Source organism: Ranitomeya imitator, chromosome 3 (assembly GCF_032444005.1).
Source record: "Ranitomeya imitator isolate aRanImi1 chromosome 3, aRanImi1.pri, whole genome shotgun sequence".
In the NCBI taxonomy this organism is placed as follows: domain Eukaryota; kingdom Metazoa; phylum Chordata; class Amphibia; order Anura; family Dendrobatidae; genus Ranitomeya; species Ranitomeya imitator.
Genome location: NC_091284.1, coordinates 747,023,856 through 747,029,855, shown reverse-complemented (window position 1 = coordinate 747,029,855; position 6,000 = coordinate 747,023,856).

The window sequence follows — 6,000 nt, the reverse complement described above, 5'->3', positions numbered from 1 at the left end:
CATAACATTTTGGATCCTTTTTAACCCCTTCAAGTCGCGGCCCTTTTTCATTTTTGCGTTTTCGTTTTTCACTTCCCTCCTTCCCTGAGCCATAACTTTTTTATTTTTCTGTCAATTTGGTCATGTGATGGCTTATTTTTTGCGGGACAAGTTGTACTTTTGAACGACACCATTGGTTTTACCATGTCTTTTACTAGAAAACGGGAAAAAAATTCCAAGTGCGGTGCAATTGCAAATAAAGTGCAATCCCACACTTGTTTTTTTTGTTTGGCTTTTTTGCTAGGTTCACTAAATGCTAACACTAACCTGCCATTATGATTCTCTAGGTCATTTCGAGTTCATAGACACCTAACATGACTAGGTTATTTTTTATCTAAGTGGTGAAAAAAAATTCCAAACTTTGCTAAAAAAAAAAAAAAAAAAAAAAAAAAAGTGCCATTTTCCGATACCCGTAGCATCTCCATTTTTCGTGATCTGGGGTTGGGTGAGGGCTTATTTTTTGTGTGCCGAGCTGATGTTTTTAATGATACCATTTTTGCACAGATACGTTCTTTTGATCACCCGTTATTGCATTTTAATGCAATGTCGTGGCGACCAAAAAAACGTAATTCTGGCGTTTCGGATTTTTTTCTCGCTACGCCGTTTAGCGATCAGGTTAATGCTTTTTTTTAATTGATAGATCGGGCGATTCTGAACACGGCGATACCAAATATGTGTATGTTTGATTTTTTTTTATTGTTTTATTTAGGATGGGGCGAAAGGGGGGTGATTTAAACTTTTATATTTTTTATATTTTTTTCATATTTTTAAAAACATTTTTTTTTTACTTGTGCCATGCTTCAATAGCCTCTATTGGAGGCTAGAAGCTGGCACCACTTGATCGGCTCTGCAACATAGCAGCGATCATCAGATCGCTGCTATGTAGCTGAAATGCAGGTGTGCTGTGAGCGCCGACCACAGGGGGGCGCTCACAGCAGGCCTGCATCAGTAACCATAGAGGTCTCAAGGACCTCTATGGTTACCTTCCTGATGCATTGCCGACCCCCGATCATGTGACGGGGGTCGGCGATGACGTCATTTCCGGCCGCCCGGCCGGATGCGGTAGTTAAATGCCGCTGTCTGTGTTTGACAGCGGCATTTAACAGGTTAATAGCGGCGGGTGAATAGCGATTTCACCCGCCGCTATTGCGCGCACATGTCAGCTGTACAAAACAGCTGACATGTCGCGACTTTGATGTGGGCTCACCGCCGGAGCCCACATCAAAGTGGGTGACACGGCATACGCAGTACTAGTACGGCGCATGTCGTGAAGGGGTTAAGGCTTGGCTCATATTTATCCTTGGCTCTACGCTGAGCGCTTAAATCAGGAATTGTGTCAATGAAATATACTATCCAACAGAACAAATCACTATATTCATGGAGTTGCTCTGAACTCTCTGTATGCCACTCTTCATTTGAAAGGTTCACAAAAGCATGGTCGACGGCAATTTTGTGCATGTCTAAAAAGATGGGACACTCCTTGGGAAAGGCCAGATTAGGTCTAAAGTGACTATGCCTGCCTCATTACAGTAAATGGTTTATATCGGAGGTTTTGTCTGAATCCTATTTTTTTGATAGTTAAATAGAAACCGTGAAGTGCTCAGAGCAGGATAAATGTGAAGCGAGAGGTCATTGCAGAAAAGGAGGCCAGTCAGTACAAAGTGACTCTGTCTGCATAATTAAAGTCAATGGCCCCATTGGGGGTTTGTGCTTGAATCCAGTTTTTCATGGCTTCAGACAGAAGTGCCAGTGACGCAACTGACGTGTGGCAATATGAACATAGCCACTAACAGGAGGCCTGTTGCACCTTGCTTGTGGCATGGCGTAATATGTCACTGTACCTTACAGACCCAAAAGGAATGCTATGATCTGCACAGACCATGACAACCCTCTGTAACCCAGTGATCATTTCACTGGGGGGAACATGGAATGAGCCCCTCCCTCTTATAACAATCTAAATCGCAGCATCTAAAGAGTTAAATAGCCAGAACCGGTGCTGTCGCCAGGCCTGATTTTGCTACTAGAGCTCGGCTGCCAGTCAAGCTGAGCTGCCATGGGGATTGAACTGGGCACGATCACCTAGATGTACCAGTATGTCCATTTGTGGAACAGCTTGTAAAATAAGACATGCTTGTACGTTCAATGTCGGGATGGTTAAAGATCTGTACAACTAAGGCTGGTTTCACACTTGCGTTTTAAAATGCAGCGTTTTAAACGCAAACGCATTTGGTGCAAAAACGCGTTTAAACGCGTTTAAACGCAGCGTTTTATAGACGCATGCATTTTTCCGTTTAAATGCGTTTTGACGCGTTTAAACGCGTTTTTTCCTGCATTTGCGTTTTTGAAAAGCATGATGAGAAGTGTGTGACAGCTGCCAATCATCAAAATCAACTAGAAAACCCACTATAAACATAAATACCTAGGGTTAGGGTTAGGATCCCTAGTAACCCTAGGGATCCCAACCCTAACACAAACCCTAACCCTAGGGATCCTAACCCTAACACAAACCCTAACCCTAGGGATCCTAACCCTAACCCAAACTCTAACCCTAACCCTAGGGATCCTAACCCTAACCCTAACACAAACCCTAACCCTAGGGATCCTAACCCTAACACAAACCCTAACCCTAACCATAGGGATCCTAACCCTAAGGATCCTAACCCTAACACAAACTCTAACCCTAACCCTAAAACACAAACTCTAACCCTAACTCAAACTGTAAAACAAACTCTAACACAAACCCTAACACAAACCCTAACACAAACCCTAACCCAAACTCTAACCCTAACCCTAGGGATCCTAACCCTAACACAAACCCTAACCCTAAGGATCCTAACCCTAACCCTAACACAAACTCTAACCCTAACCCTAAAACACAAACTCTAACCCTAACCCAAACTGTAAAACAAACTCTAACACAAACCCTAACACAAACCCTAACCCAAACTCTAACCCTAACCCTAGGGATCCTAACCCTAACACAAACTCTAACCCTAACCCTAGGAATCCTAACCCTAACCCTAACACAAACCCTAACCCTAGGGATCCTAACCCTAACCCTAGGGATCCTAACCTTAACCCTAGGGATCCTAACCCTAACACAAACCCTAACCGTAACCCTAAGGATCCTATCCCTAACCCTAGGGTTAGGATCCCTAGGGTTAGGGCTAGGGTTAGTGTTAGGGTTTGTGTTATAGTTTGTGTTACAGTTTGGGTTAGAGTTTGTGTTTTAGGGTTAGGGTTTGTGTTATAGTTTGTGTTACAGTTTGGGTTAGAGTTTGTGTTTTAGGGTTAGGGTTTGTGTTAGGGTTTGTGTTAGAGTTTGTGTTACAGTTTGTCTTAGAGTTTGTGTTACAGTTTGGGTTAGAGTTTGTGTTTTAGGGTTAGGGTTTGTGTTAGGGTTAGGATCCATAGGGTTAGGGTTTGTGTTACAGTTTGTGTTAGAGTTTGTGTTACAGTTTGTGTTACAGTTTGGGTTAGAGTTTGTGTTTTAGGGTTAGGGTTTGTGTTAGGGTTAGGCTTAGGATCCCTAGGGTTAGGGTTAGGTTTAGGGTTTGTGTTAGAGTTTGTGTTACAGTTTGTGTTAGAGTTTGTGTTAGAGTTTGTGTTACAGTTTGGGTTAGAGTTTGTGTTTTAGGGTTAGGGTTTGTGTTAGGGTTAGGCTTAGGATCCCTAGGGTTAGGGTTTGTGTTAGAGTTTGTGTTACAGTTTGTGTTAGAGTTTGTCTTAGAGTTCGTGTTACAGTTTGGGTTAGAGTTTGTGTTTTAGGGTTAGGGTTTGTGTTAGGGTTAGGATCCCTAGGGTTAGGGTTAGGGTTTGTGTTAGAGTTTGTGTTAGAGTTCGTGTTAGAGTTTGTGTTAGAGTTCGTGTTACAGTTTGGGTTAGAGTTTGTGTTTTAGGGTTAGGGTTTGTGTTAGGGTTAGGATCCCTAGGGTTAGGGTTTGTGTTAGGGTTTGTGTTAGAGTTTGTGTTAGTTTGTGTTAGAGTTTGTGTTAGAGTTTGTGTTACAGTTTGTGTTAGAGTTTGTGTTAGAGTTTGTGTTAGAGTTTGTGTTACAGTTTGGGTTAGAGTTTGTGTTTTAGGGTTAGGGTTTGTGTTAGGGTTAGGCTTAGGATCCCTAGGGTTAGGGTTTGTGTTAGAGTTTGTGTTACAGTTTGTGTTAGAGTTTGTGTTAGAATTTGTGTTACAGTTTGTGTTAGAGTTTGTCTTAGAGTTCGTGTTACAGTTTGGGTTAGAGTTTGTGTTTTAGGGTTAGGGTTTGTGTTAGGGTTAGGATCCCTAGGGTTAGGGTTAGGGTTTGTGTTAGAGTTTGTGTTAGAGTTCGTGTTAGAGTTTGTGTTAGAGTTCGTGTTACAGTTTGGGTTAGAGTTTGTGTTTTAGGGTTAGGGTTTGTGTTAGGGTTAGGATCCCTAGGGTTAGGGTTTGTGTTAGGGTTTGTGTTAGAGTTTGTGTTAGTTTGTGTTAGAGTTTGTGTTAGAGTTTGTGTTAGAGTTTGTGTTAGAGTTTGTGTTACAGTTTGTGTTAGAGTTTGTGTTAGAGTTTGTGTTAGAGTTTGTGTTACAGTTTGTGTTAGAGTTTGTGTTTTAGGGTTAGGGTTGGGGGGTGGCTCATAAGTGTGTATTCTTGTGTTTTTCTATAAAAACGCATGCAAACGCATGTGCTTAAAACGCATGCGATTACATAGACATCAATACGTTTTTTGCCGCGAAAAAAGCATGTGTTTTTTCGCGGCAAAAAAAACGCCGCTAAAATTACTACATGTTGCATTTCTGCAACCAAACGCATGCAGATAAAAAACGCATGCGTTGCAAAAATGCGTCAAAACGCATGCAAAAAATGCATGCGTTTTTAATGTTAAGCATAGGAAAAAAAACGCATGCGTTTTTTTGCGTTTTTTACCGCAAAAAAAACAACGCAAATGTGAAACCACCCTAACACAAAGAGTACGGCACCCATGCCACACAGCAAGCTCAGCACTGGGGTAACAGCAGTATGGGGACTGCGCTTGCCGGGAATAGATGGATACCGCGCTGGAAACGTGATGGGTCTTTGTTGTAAATTCTGCAAATAATTTGTGGCTGAAAAAAGCCATCTTGGCGGTCTGGTCTAGATGGAAAGGAAGGGAAAAGTGAAGGAGCACATCATAAAGATCATCAGCTGTAAGTCCCTATATATAACTGTACTATAATCTCTTATGTTATGCAGGACTGGAATTGGTCTTGGTATAGTGACTTTTTTTCGATAATAAAATGGTCGTCTCCTGAGGTTCCCCTAAACTGACTATGATTAAGGATGCCCCACAATAGCTATAAATATGGTTATCTAGCTTAGGAGCCAATTTAATTGTGCCTCCACCACCACCACATGTGCTGAACCATCAGCTATAGCTCTGCCTTTCCCTCCAAAGCCCATTTTCATCTTCATCACCAGACCAATTTTTTCAAATCTGATATATGTGACTTTACGTATTAACTCTAGAATGCTTTTCCATATCCCAGTGGTTCTGAGAATATTTTTCAATGACACATTGTACTTTATGTTACTGGTAGATGTAGATCATTGTGATTTGCTATTATTTAGGAAAATAAATAAAATAAAATTGATTTATGTTCCCCTCTTTGTTTATATGGTAAGGCTTTACAGTTGCTATTGGGCAATTTTTTTCTATTTATTCACCATACTGCCTGTATTAAACTCTGTTTGTACAGAAATATTTGTTTTCAACTCCTGGTGTCGGAAGTGATCTGTGCAAAAGGTGATGGTTGACTCTTCATTTCATTAGATGAGCCCATCCCATTCTCCTATTCTCTGCCTTGGCTGATGCATAGACAAAGAAGGGGGCTGACTTAGCCATTAACATGAAATACAGCCAGCCCCTTTTATATACGTCTTTGGTTGGATGCCAACACAAGGAAGAGGAGGAAACTCTCAACTGGGTCAATCCAAAAGCTCTTTTTATCT